Here is a 14,585-nt window from a genome sequence, read left to right as displayed (position 1 = left end):
TTCATGAGCTTCCTTAAGGATCAATCGCCTCAGGTTTCGCACCTTGGGGACCACTAGCCGATTCCCGAAGTATACGACTCCTTGATCATCGATGGAGAAACAATTCGCAACTCCTTTCTTGATGTTTCTCTTGATGCGGGAAATTCCCGGATCTACTTTTTGTGCTTTGATGATCTGATCCGTAAGGGTAGGTTTCGCCACCAAGGTGGAAAGAAATCCTTGAGGAACAATGTGAAGGTTAAGCTTCCGAAATTCCTCATGGAGAAGCGGTTGACTTTGTTGTAACATCAGGTTGTTACAATAAGATTTACGACTTAGCGCATCAGCCATGACGTTGGCTTTCCCTGGGGTGTAAGTTATTCCTAAGTCGAAATCTATGATCAACTCGACCCAACGTCTTTGCCTGAGATTTAAATCCGGTTGGGTGAATATATACTTCAGACTTTGGTGATCAGTGTAGATTTCACAACGATTACCGAGAAGATAATGTCGCCATGTTTTGAGTGCATGGACTACGGCTGCAAGCTCTAGATCATGAGTGGGGTAGTTTTCCTCATGTGGGTGTAGTTGCCGTGAAGCATAAGCAATTACGTGTCGATCTTGCATGAGAATACAACCTAGTCCTTGTCGCGAGGCGTCGCAGTAGATAACAAAGTCCTTAGAGAAATCTGGCGGTACCAATACGGGAGCAGAGGTTAAACGTCTTTTCAGTTCCTGAAAACTGTGCTCACATTGTGGAGACCACTCGAACTTTTTATCTTTCTTGAGAAGTTCCGTGAGGGGTTTGGCTACTTTGGAGAAATTTTCAACAAAGCGGCGACAATAGCTGGCTAGACCAAGGAAACTCCTAACTTGTTTAATGGTCTCAGGTGGAGTCCAATCGAGAACGGCCTTGACTCTCTCGGGATTGACAGCAATGCCCTTACCAGAAATTACGTGGCCTAGGTAGGTCACTTCTGACAACCAGAATTCACATTTAGAAAATTTGGCATAAAGGCGATGCTCTCGAAGTTTCTTCAACACTAGCCTTAGGTGTTCGGCATGTTCTTCCTCGTTCTTGGATTAGATGAGTATATCATCGAGGTAAACCACAAGGAATTTATCCAAATACTCCATGAAGATTGAGTTCATCAGCCGAGAGAAGGTGGCTGGAGCATTGGTTAAACCGAAGGACATGACGGTGTACTCGTATTGGCCATAACGAGTAACAAAGGCCGTTTTCGGAATGTCCCTGTTCCTGATTTTGATTTGATGGTAGCCCAACCTCAAATCCATTTTAGAGAAGACTGAGGATCCAGCAAGCTGATCATACAGGTCGTTGATCCTGGGGAGCGGATACTTGTTCTTAATTGTGACCAAGTTGACAGGTCGATAATCTACAACCATCCGGTCCGTACCATCCTTCTTCTTGACGAAGAGGACGGGGCAAGCCCAAGGAGATGAACTAGGTCGGATGAAACCCTTTTTCAAGGACTCATCGAGTTGTTTCTTAAGCTCGACTAGTTCAAAGGTGCCATCTTGTAGGGTCTTCTGGAAATCGGGACAGTTCCTGGAATGAAATCTATCACGAATTCGACATCTCTGTCAGGTGGAACACCTGGCAATTCCTCTGGGAAGACATCCGGAAAATCACGGACTACCGGAATGTCCTCAAGGTCTGGCAAAGGGCTGGCGTTAAGAGAATATAACTGTCGCTTGGCTATTCGGGTCAAGACATTAACTATCTTCCCCGAAGGATGGGTGAGTTGAACAGTCCTAGAAAAGCAATCAATTTTGGCATGATGGGCTGACATCCAATCCATACCCAAGATGATATTAATATCCGAAGATTTGAGAGCTATCAAAGATGCGAGAAAAACAAGTCTGTCGACTTGAATTTCATTTCCATGGCTTACTCTAGAGGTTTGCCATCTAGAACCAGGAGTAGAAATTTCCATAGTGGATGGCATGTCACAGAATGCGGTGTTATGCAAACGAGCATAATTTTCGGATATGAAAGAATGAGATGCTCCTGTATCAAAAAGAACAGATGCCGAGTGGCAATTAACAAGGAGCGTACCGAGAACGACGTTGGGATCCTCTTGAGCTTCCTCAGCAGAGATACAGTTGACATGGCCACGTGCAGCGGTGGCCGGCTTGGCTTGGAACACTTTCCCTGTCGGCTTGCCGCGGCCAATAGTTTTTGCTGTCTGGTTGGGGTTGGTTTGGGGAAACTCGCGCATATAGTGGCCTGATTCCCCACACTTGAAACAAGTCACGGAGCCGGTGCGTGGGGAAGCATTGTTGGTTGGACCACCATAGGGCTTGGCTGGTGCATATGGCTGAGCTGGGCGAGGTGCCTGGAAGGATGGCCTCGGTGTGAACCTGGGTGGCAGGGCAGTATTAGGCACCCACACGCAGCGCTTCTGAGGACCAGCACCGGATGAGGAACCCAAGTCACGGCCATGCTTGCGTGTTGCTTCATAATCAGTCTGACCAGTCTCAGCACTGATGGCCTTGTTAACAAGCTTCTGAAAAGATGTGCACTCATGCAGACGGAGGCCGCGGCGAAGCTCAGGACTAAGTCCCTTACGGAACCTTGATTGCTTCTTGGCATCAGTAGAAACTTCCTCAGTTGCATATCGTGCGAGGTTACCGAACTCCCTGCTGTAAGCATCCACAGAGAGTCGACCTTGACTGAAACTGCAAAATTCCTCACGTTTACGGTCCATGAGACCCTCCAGAATGTGGTGTTCACGGAAAGCCTCGCTGAATTCAGCCCAAGTAGTGACATGGTCCGCTGGGCGCATAGCTCCATAATTCTCCCACCAGGGACTGGCGGGGCCTTCAAGATGATATGCAGCAAAGGTGACCTTGTCAGCCTCAGCTACTAGCGCAGAACGCAGTTTGTGAGAAATACTGCGAAGCCAGTCATCAGCGTCAAGAGGCTCGACGGAGTGGTGGAACGTGGGTGGATGTAACTTGATGAAATCACTGAGTGACACCAAGTTAGTCCTCTGATGGTGTGCTGTGTTCTGTTCAATACGCTCCAACAAACGGTCGGTCTCCCGCTTGTTTCTCTCAGCCTCTAGCATAACTTCTGCCAGAGAGGGAGGGTGAGGCAGATTTGTTTCCCCAACTCTGCTGCCTTCGGCCTGCTCTGGGGGAGCAGGGTTGTTGCGGGTGTTGACCATCCTAGGAAAAACAAGACAATGGTTTAGTCCAACATGGCAAGATTCCGACATAGAATGTAGAATGTAATGGACAACTCGGAATGCAAGATGATCATCCGTATGACATGGTAGATATAGAAACTACTTCTTTTATTCCATCGTCATACACACCATACGAGGTTTAGTACAAGACCAACAAGTACTACTACGGTGAGAGGAGGATTACATCTCATCAGAGGCATCCCAAGCTCCTATACATTATTTTTTTTACACCCCCGGAATTACTACATGCTAAGTCATATTCCACAAGTCACGCAGGACGGTGGAAATACAACTATTACAATACCTAGTGGAACTACTACTATCTCAGTCATCTCCGTAGTAGTTCTCATAGAAGTCATCTCCATAGCCTGGAAGTTCAACGTGAGCATCCGGAAACAAACGGTCCTGAGGAGCATGTGGACCAAAAGGGCTAGGGTGAGGTCTTGGACCAACAAATGGTGGCCTGCGAGGACCACGAGGTGGGGTGATGCCTCCCACATCACGCCAATCCATCATGTCTGGCAGAGCAGACCTAACAGGATACAGGTCTCTCATATCCATGCATCCAGCTTGCACAGCCGGTGCAAACCGAGTCAAGGTGGCCCAATGATCAGCGCGGGTGTTGAAAAGCTCCATTCTCAAGGCCCGATTCTCTCGGTCCTTGTCCTCGAGCAACTCAGCAGTGGTGCGAGTTAGTGAGTCCTCCTGACTGGGGTCAGCATAGATAGCCCGGAGATATCCGTGCGCTCCAGGAAGTGAAGCCGGCATATACCGGAAGTCGGTGTTGCGAAGCAGGCCAGACCTGACTCGCATGATGGTCATCATAGAATAAGCCGCATCTTGCACAGCCATCTCAATAGTAACACCGAGCCCATAGGAACAGTGAAGAGCCTCGATAGAACCAGGATAAGAGGGAAATATCCGGACAGTGCAAGGATACTGGCTCTGGTTAAAATCTCGAAACTGCTCTTCGACCGTGTATTCGGGATACCAACGGTAACCCGTCTCGATCATCACTCGGACTAACATAGACGTATGACCGGTCACACCAATGCATCGGGTCAGGCGAACCACTTGATTTTGGTCGCGAGTGGCCATCTGAAAGCACAACCATAATGCAAAGGCATTAGAATTTCTAGCAAAATTTCGACAGCATAACGGCTGTAAATGCTCAAGAAGGGTTTGAGACATTTATCAAAAAAATGCATAGACACCCAACAATATCATATCAAGGTTCTAGGTTCAACTTATCAGCATAACAAGGTAGTAGAGCTGAACTAGGCTTGTAGTCATCAAACCTATAAGGTACTACTGATTCGTAACACGTGAACCTAATAGAGAGAGAAGATCCTAATCCTTAATCCCCGGTAGAAGAATGGACTGACTCAGATCAGAATGCCATGAGGTAAAGAAGTAAAAAGAGCCTTACGTACCATCCCACAATCAATTCCCCTACATATAGCTAAAGCATTTCTAGACTCAACATCGACCAGTTTGGCTTGGAGAACCTACAGGCAGTCCGGCTCTGATACCAACGCTGTCAGGACCCCGACTCAATGTCACATCGATCTAGCCTGTAACACATCATATCACTTTGCGGCCTCACGCACGGTATTCCCACGGGTGTCGCCTTACCTTTGCCCGGGACCGTTTGCGCCTTTTGGCTCACGTATATGATGATGTCGCTAGCATCCATATGATAAGGAGCCCGGGCTGACATGACTAGTCGTAAACCCAAAGTGGCACAGACTTACAGGGACAAGCATCCATGACCCAGCATCGAACGTGTCGGTCATCAGCAAGTGGGTCCGGGCTATAGCACTGGGCTAGCAGGACTCCGGTAAACCGGGCTGTAGCGGGCTAACAGGGCTCCGGCACTCAATGCGTGACATTTCCCCGAAGGGACAGACACAGGAATGAAGAAGGACACATGCCGGCCAGCCTAAGTGATCCGGAGCAGTAGCAAGCTACCATGGCTCAATGGAAAACACTAGGAGACATTTCCCGGTAAGAGAGGCTACTAAAGATAAACAACTAGATAGTCAGATCCCACACATACCAAGCATTTCAATCATACACACAATATGCTCGATATGTGCAAATACAACAAGGCATCACAACATGACTCTACGACACAAGTACTTTATTTAAAGGCTCAGAGAGCCATACATAACATACATACAGGTACGGGTCACACGACCCACATTCAAATCATACAGTCATACAAACCAGCAGCGGAAGTAACTTGTCTGAGTACAGACAACTAGTAAAATAAAAGAGGCTTGGAAAACCTAGCTATACTATGTGGACCTTCACAAGCTCAGGATTACCACCTGGGCCTTAGTCTAACCCGTCGATGTCAACGTCTACGAAGAACCCATCAGAAGGGGTTGCAGCGCCTTCTGTAAAATGTAAATTATAGCAACATGAGTACAAAGGTACCCAGCAAGACTTACGTCAGATCCTACATACATGCACATTATCAAGAAGGGTTGGTGGAGTTATTGCAGCAAGCCAGCTTTGACTCTTGGCTAAACTATCCTACGAGACTCCAACTTGAAATGGTTTTGCGCACACGAGTCCACTACTCACCACTTCAATACACTACCGAGAATCCACCTCCGTCTTCCTATGGAGGGGCCATCCTCGGCACTCACGCTTATCTTGAAGCTTTTAGTAGTTTCCAGTTTACTTGTCTATGAACTGTATAAGCAACCAAGTAGTCGTTCACCGCGGACGCGGCTATTCGAATAGATTAGGTTAACCCTGCAGGGGTGTACTTCTTCATACACGCTCTCACCACTTACCGTCGTTTACACGACATGTACTCGGCAACCTTCAAGCGGAAGCCCAACGTGGGTGTCGGCCATGACCTACCTAATCACCTAAGTCTCCAATCCAGGTTTATCGCCTATCCAGGTTCCATCCGCAGGGAGTCCGGCCGAGGTTTCCCATACGGCCCCGAACGACGTGTACAGGGTTCCGTGACACCTAACGGGTGCCCGGTATTCCCGGCCACGTACCTACCGCATCACAGCCCACCCCTACAAACACCAGAAACTACTTGCAACTCCTGGACAGAGAACTAGGGTGAATAAGAAGCCGAGAGGGTCCATTGGTTTCGGGCCCAATGCATGGTAGTAGCTGATTCTTAAATCACACATACAGATCTCAGTGCTTAAGGTCGGCTTCAATGAAACAACCCACCAAGTACTCCTACATGGCCTCTCATCGATACCTTTACCAAATCGTGTTCACCACATCACTCTCAATACCGGCATGATCATTTCACTCTAGCCCATCACCCAGATGAACCAGGCCTGACACGACTCTAAGCATAGCAGGCATAGCAAGGTAGGAGTACACATGCTAGTGGGTTTCATCTAGTTACTGTGGCAATGACAGGTCATGCAGAGGAAATGGGTTCAACTACCGTAGCACACAGCAGTTTGAAACGCGTTGTCTTAATGCAGTAAAAGAGAGCAGAAGCGAGAACATGGGATTGTATCGATATGATCAACTGGTTGGTTGCTTGCCTAATGGATCGATACACGGATACGGTTCTTTGCTAGGGTAGTCACGGTACTCCTCGGAGGCAGAACCTGCCGCAAAGAACACCGATACACAACTATCACCAAACAATGTGCGACAATATGATGCATGCATGAAACATGGCAACATGAGTGTGTTGGGCTAATGCAACTAGAACCAGATGGGTTTGAATCAATTTGAACCAAAGATTCAAATTTCAAACTCATAAATGGCCCTTTAAAGTGTTTTATCTTGTTCTGCACTAAACCTCAAGTTAGCTTGTTTAAACATGCATGAAACTAGTACAGATGGATAGATTGGATTTTTCTGATCAATTTTCATATATAATTTGTTTGATTTGGAGCTACGGTTGAATTTATATGAATTTTTAAAGTTTGGGCTATTTTCTGGAATTTATAAATCATTTTAGATTTGTTTTAATTCCAGAAAAAGGTTTATTGCGTCAGCATGAGGTCATGCTGACCTCAGCAAGTCAACAGACCCGGTCCAGGTCAAACCTGACGCGTGGGTCCAAGGTGTCAGTGGCTAATTAACTAATTTAATTTAGTTTAAACTAATCTGGATAATTAGCAGAAGGGGGCCCCACCTGTCATTGACTTAACAGAGTCAACCGGGGCCCACCCGTGGTCAAAGTCAACACGGCTGCACCGGCGTTTAGCCACCGGCGAGCCCGACGCGGCGGCGGAAGTGGTTTTGGCCGTTCCGGCCACCAAATGGTTCGCGGAGGGCATCGGGGTGGAGCTGAGGACAAGCCGCGGCTCTTGGTGGAGTCAGTTGGGGTCGGGGTGGCCGGAGTTGGTGCCGGCAACGACCTAGGCGGCCACCGGAGTTCGGGTGAAGACGAACTCGAGGCTAGGGTGTGCGGTGAGGTGCGGGGAGAGCACGGTTGGACCCAACGCAGCATGGTGAGTGCGATGGACACCGAGAGGTGGCCGGAGGATGGCCGGGAGCACGTCAGCGACGAGATCCACGGCGGTGCGTGCAGGTGATCTTCGTGCGGTGGCTACACGGCTTGGGGCGAGAGAGGAAGGGTAGGAGGGGTAGCTAGGCTCACAGAGCACCCGTAGAGGCCACCGGCGGGGTCGGGGATGAGCTGATGCGGCGACGGCGTTGAAGGGGATCTCCGGCGATGGCGGTTCGATCGAGGTCCGTGCGGTGGCTTCGGGGCATGCGAGCGCTCGGGGCTCGGCTTGCTCGAAGGAGAGGAGGGTGGCGGAGCTCCTGGACACGGTGGCGCGGCGTGGGGTTGACGGAGAGCGTGGCTACGGCGAGGGGGTGGCGGCGATGGCGTCAGCCATGGCGTGGGAGAGCAAGGGAGAGGAGTTGGGGGAGAATGGAGGTGTCCTGGGGGTTCACGGCTCGACGTGGAGTTCATCCAAGCCAGCAACGAGGCGAGGAGGTGAAGCAGGGCGACGGCCAGCTATGTGGCGCACGCTGCGGCCGTCGTCGGGCACCTGCCTGCCTGCCTGGCCGGCAAGCAGCTCGCTGGCGCGGCGCTGGGCTGGGCCGGCAGGTGGGCCGAGTTGCAGGCGCCAGGTAAGTTTCCTTTCTGTTTTTTTTTCTTTTTCTATTATTCTGCAACTTTGTTGAATTATTAAAAATACCTAGGCAACTCCTAAAATCACCAAACTGCTTCTGGTCCATAGTTGGATTATTTCCAACATGAAACGTTTTAGTTTGGAGATATTTGAGCATTTGAAATATTTTATAAATTTAAAATGCCCAAATTCAAATAATTATGAATTAACTCAAAGACCTTAGGATGACCTAGAAAACTGTGCATCACTTTTGGCAGAGGTTCTGAACCAGGACAAAAATGATGGACATTTTAAAAGGGCATTTCAGGTTCATTGAAATTATTTTTAGTAAACCCTAGTTGTTTTCAGAGGGGGCTGGGGGTTCTGGCATCCCCACTTCAAGTTTCTGATGAAATGATAGACATGATGCAACACTCTAATGCATGAACTAGCTAGGGTGTGACAAAGATGGACGCCGTGAAGCTGGTGAAGGAAGGGCCACCGGAGGGCAAGGAGCATTGCCACCCCGAGATGTACTATGAGGGTGTCCTGAAGGGTGCCCGTCTTGTAGCGGACGAGTGTGCAAAAGAGGTAATATTTGAATGAACTTGCTCGTGTAATCCTGTATTATGAAAAACTTGTCCATATGCGCTATGCAACGTTTATCTGAATTTAAAATATTGCCTTCTGTTCGGCTGTTTATCAAATCTAAGAGATGGCTAGTCGTCGGCTTCTGCCCCCGCGCCACGAGTGCTGGGGTGTTCCGCATAAACCTGAGCACTCTTGTTCCCATTGTTGGGTCCTTCGAGGTAGGTGCTCAGCACAACGAACAAGGCAATCGGACTATAATGCGTTAACACTCTCACTTAGCCATAGAATTCTATAATTTTAAATTTCGGCGAAGCCCCTAGTATTCGGAAGGCCGAATTCGGGGCGCGATACACGCCTTAAGCCGGACGGGCTGACTCCTCGCTCTAAGCGGCATAAGTCTTTAGGGACTTGAAACCTCTCGAACAGCGACCAGTATCTCGCCTTATCATTACAGTCAGTTTTAGCTTTCTCTACTAAGGTGCTTAGCCCAGCAGAACCGGGGCACAATCGCAGTAGTTCTCCTAGTGCTACCTTAGCCGATATAGCGGAACGTAAGGTACCAAAACATGGGAGCCGAGCAAACCCAACTATTGACCCAAGACATGATTCGGAGCTCATGCATATAATGCTATAAGTTCGGGGTGCCGCACTGTCGAAAGTGTTCGGACTTCTCACGCCGTATTATGGGGTATGCTTAAGCCCCTAGCGTATTGGCCGTACCAGAGTGTACGGGTGCTAGATGTCGTGAATGAACATATATATATGTAAAAAAACAAGAATGCAATAATAGTCTTAATGCTATGCATTGTTTATTCAAAAAGGTGTGTTAAAGCAAAATGATACAAGTAGTGCGATAAGCAAAAAGTAGGACTGTTTGACATGTCCCTTCCAAGGGCAAGCTGAGGAATAGTATTAAAGCAAATATTTCACTCATTATCGTATTCCACATGGGAGTTCCGTGGTGCGACGTAGCTTTCTGCCTCCTTGATTGTTGCATCATGTGTTCGGCAATCATGCTGCCGGACAGGGTTTCGAGAGATTAAAGTCCTGAAAGAGAAAAATAACAAAGCAGGAAGCCCCTAGTGCGGTTTAAGCCGCGACATGGGGCGTGCCGCAGTCCTGCCCCCCTCCCTGCCTATGCCCATGGTATTTTTAATGCATAATTATGTACGCGTGGCACGGAGTTTGCCGTTTGGCTGGGACCGGGGTGGGGGCCACATTGCTATGCAAGCTCGGAACGTGCTAGGCGGTCTTGTTGCCGATTACTCCGGTCGCGCTTGAAGGTGTCCGGGTCTTTAATTGCCGAACTAGTGGATTGCCTTAAGAGGCTGCTTTGCGCTTCTGCTGCGAGGGCCGCAGTGTGCTCCTCTGTGCGGAGAGAGCGCTCTGTGTTTCCATTGACTGTGATGACCCCCCCAAGGTCCTGGCATCTTGAGCTTCAGATATGCGTAATGCGGCACCGCATTGAATCTTGCAAATGCGGTTCGCCCGAGCAGTGCATGGTAGCCACTGCGGAACAGGACTATGTCGAAGATTAGCTCTTCGCTTCGGAAGTTATCCGGAGATCCGAAGACCACTTCCAGTGTTACTGAGCCTGTGCAATGGGCCTCTACACCTAGTATGACGCCTTTAAAGGTCGTTTTAGTGGGTTTGATCCTTGAGGGGTCTATACCCATTTTTGCGCATTGTGTCCTGATAAAGCAGGTTCAGGCTGCTACCGCCATCCATAAGGACTCGAGTGAGGTGAAATCCGTCAATGATTGGGTCTAAGACCAATGCGGTGAATCCGCCATGACGGATACTAGTCGGATGGTCCCTGCGGTCGAAGGTGATCGGGCAAGAAGACCATGGGTTGAACTTTGGGGCGACTGGCTCCAACGCATATACGTCCCTGAGCGCACGCTTCCGCTCCCTCTTGGGGATGTGGGTTGCGTATATCATGTTCACCGTCCGCACCTGTGGGGGAAACCTCTTCTGTCCTCCGGTTTTCGGCTGCCGGGGCTCCTCCTCGTCATCGCTATGTGACCCCTTATCTTTGTTTTCAGCATTTAACTTGCCGGCTTGCTTGAACACCCAACAATCCCTGTTGGTGTGGTTGGCTGGCTTGTCGGGGGTGCGGTGTATTTGGCACGAGCGATCGAGTATACGGTCCAAACTGGACGGGCTCGGAGTGCTTCTTTTGAATGGCTTTTTCTGCTGACCGGGTTTAGAGCCTTTGAATCCGGCATTGACTACCGTGTCCTCGGTATTGTCGCTATTAATGCGGCGCTTATGTTTGTTGCGACGCGACCTGCCATTGTCGTCCTTGGTATCCGAAGTACCATGGTTCTTTGATATGTTATTGTTGCGAGCCAACAAACTGTCTTCTCCCGCGCAAAAGCGGGTCATGAGTGTCGTGAGGGCTGCCATAGATTTTGGCTTTTCCTGGCCAAGGTGCCGGGCAAGCCATTCATCACGGATGTTGTGCTTGAAAGCTGCTAGGGCATCTGCATCCAAACAGTCGACCATTTGATTTTTCTTTGTTAGGAACCGTGTCCAGAATTGCCTGGCCGATTCCTCTGGCTGCTGAATTATGTGGCTCGAGTCATCGGCATATGGTGGTCGCACGTAAGTGCCCTAAAAGTTGTCGAGGAATGCGGCTTCCAGATCTTCCCAACAGCCAATGGACTCTGCTGGCAAGCTGTTGAGCCAATGCCGAGCTGGTCCTTTAAGTTTGAGTGGGAGGTATTTGATGGCGTGTAGGTCATCACCGCGGGCCATGTGGATGTGCAGGAGTAAATCCTCGATCCATACCGCAGGATCTGTTGTGCCGTCGTATGATTCTATATTTACGGGTTTGAAACCCTCTGGGATTTGATGATCCATTATTTCGTCTGTGAAGCATAAGGGGTGTGTGGCGCCTCTGTACTGGGCTATATCGCGACGCAGCTCAAATGAGTCTTGCCCGCTGTGTTCGGCCCGGCCGGACTTACTTTTACTGTATCCGGCGTGACAATTATCGTCTCGCATAGTGGCGCGCCCTCGTGATCCGTAGATCGATCTTGCATGTTTTGCTTTGTCCTCCAATATGTCTCGCAGGTCTGGTGTATTTCCCCATGCCTTTTTATTTGAATGGCGTCGGGGTGCGGGCTGAGCTTTTGGCTAGAATGTTTCTCTGTCGCAGCCACGAGGTGGCCGATCAGCTGCGTCATATGTCGGGGATGTAGGTTTTGGTGCTTCCTCCTCTAGTCGGGGTAGCAACCTGCACTTTGGGTAACTCTTGGAGGGGCGTTCGAGTTTATGTTCCTCGGCCGCTAGGACTTCAGTCCATCTATCAGCTAGCAAATCTTGATCAGCTTGGAGTTGTTGCTGCTTTTTCTTAAGGCTATTTGTTGTGGCTATAAGCCTGCGCTTGAAGCGCTCTTGTTCGACGGGATCCTCAGGCACGACGAATTCGTCATCGTTGAGGCTTGCCTCATCTTCGGACGGAGGCATGTAATTATCATCCTTCTCCTCTCTATCTGCCGCTCTCTCGAGAGGGCTGGCTCCTGCATCCTCCTACTCTAAATCTTGCTGAAGGGGATTGTTGTTGTCTTCGGCACTGTCCAGAGTGCTATTATCTCTGGTGCCGGTATCACCACTTTTGCCTTGGCGGGACTTAGAGCGGCGCCGTTGACGCCGGCGCTTGGGTTGCTTCTTGGAGGGGTCATCCCCCGTTGTCTCGTCGTCATTGCCTTCTTTGGGTGTGTCCACCATGTATATATCGTATGATGAGGTGGCTGTCCAGATTCCTCTTCGTCTCCCGCATCGTCGTCCATACTGTCGATGTCTTCGGAGTCGAAGTCGAGCATGTCCGTTAAGTCGTCGACAGTGGCTACTAAGTGGGTGGTGGGTGGGCGGCAAAAGTCTTCGTCATCCGCATCCTAATCCTGTCGGACGTAGTTCGGCCAGGACTCTCCTGACAGGGAGAGAGACCTTAATGAGTTTATTATGTCACCAAAGGGCGAGTGCTAAAAAAATATCCGCGGAGGTAAACTCCATGATCGGCGCCCAATTGGATTCTATAGGAACAGGCGTAGGCGGCTCGGAGTTCGTGGCCGGAGAAGGATCCGGCTGTTTGGCAACACAGCTCTCGTGAAGGATAAGGTCGATATTCAGCTCGATCACCGCTGAGGATACGGCTTCCGTGATGGGGTCCATCAACCCGTCCATGGATGGCGCAATTGGCTCCGAATGGAGGCTCGGAGCGGCTGCTGGTGCGATCTCCTGAATACGGTCTGAAGGTAGAGCTAAATCGTACTCATCGTGACTGCGCGGCGCACAAGGCAGGGGCTCGAATCCATCGAAGATCAAGTCTCCGCGGATATCGGCCGTGTTGTTTAAGCTTCCAAACCTGACCTGATGGCCAGGGGCGTAACTTTCGATCTGCTCTAGATGGCCAAGCAAGTTGGCCCGCAGTGCGAAGCCGCCGAATACAAAGATCTATCCGTGGAGAAAAGTCTCACCCTGGACCGCATCGCTATCGATGATAGTAGGAGCCATCAAGCCTAACAACGACAACATAGAGGAACTCTCAATGAAAGCATCGATGTCGGTGTCAAAACTGGCGGATCTCGGGTAGGGGGTCCTGAACTGTGCGTCTAAGGAGGATGGTAACAGGAGGCAGGGAACACGATGTTTTACCCAGGTTCGGGCCCTCTTGGTGGAGGTAAAACCCTACATCCTGCTTGATTTATTCTTGTTTATATGAGTATTACAAGAGTTGATCTACCACGAGATCGGAGAGGCTAAACCCTAGAAGCTAGCCTATGGTATGATTGTATGTTGTCCTACGGACTAAAACCCTCCGGTTTATATAGACACCGGAAGGGGCTAGGGTTACACAAGGTCGGTTACAAAGGAGGAGATATACATATCCGTATTGCCTAGCTTGCCTTCCACGCCAAGTAGAGTCTCATCCGGACACGAGACAAAGTCTTCAATCTTGTATCTTTATAGTGCAACAGTCCGGCCAAAGGATATAGTCTGGCTGTCCGGAGACCCCCTAATCTAGGACTCCCTCACCCTCCGTGATGGAGGAAGCCATACACTTGCCTCCCGCTCCGGACATGTTTGGAGAAGGTTGAGGAGAGGGATGTGGACTTGGGCATTGGAGCTCGAGTGCGCAAGAATGGATGAGCAAGGAGGAAGAAGGCGTGGGTAGAAAAAGGTTAAACCTTATCCCCTTATAAGGATGGCCGAAACTATGCACTCCCACTAGCTTGGTAAAACTCGCTTATCCTCCAAGCACCGTAATTGATGGCGCGCTTGGGTTACCCACGCCCGTATTGATGAGAATCCCGTAATAAGGGGGACATGATCTCTGCTTTGACAAGACGTGTCAAGAAACTGCCTCGCGTTATGTGCAGGGCTAGTTAAAGAAAAATGGTTAGAATAATCACCGAGTCATGGCATGATGTCATGTTGCCAAAACGTGTTAGCAGATTAGATTTGTGGAAATATTATTCTCTCTATGGTGGTATGTGGAACTTATTTTGCAGGGTCGGACACTATCCTTTTATTCAAAATCTTCTATGGTGGTGTATCCAGAGGAGGAACCCGCCTTGCAATGCCGAAGACAACACTACGTGCCGGACTCATCGTCATTGAAGCCTGGTTCAGGGGCTACTGAGGGAGTCCTGGATTAGGGGGTCTCCGGACAGCCGGACTATATCTTTGGCCGGACTGTTGGACTATGAAGATACAAGATTGA

This window comes from Triticum aestivum, chromosome 6A, assembly GCF_018294505.1.
Source record: "Triticum aestivum cultivar Chinese Spring chromosome 6A, IWGSC CS RefSeq v2.1, whole genome shotgun sequence".
Taxonomy (NCBI): domain Eukaryota; kingdom Viridiplantae; phylum Streptophyta; class Magnoliopsida; order Poales; family Poaceae; genus Triticum; species Triticum aestivum.
Note: the sequence above shows the minus strand (reverse complement) of the source record.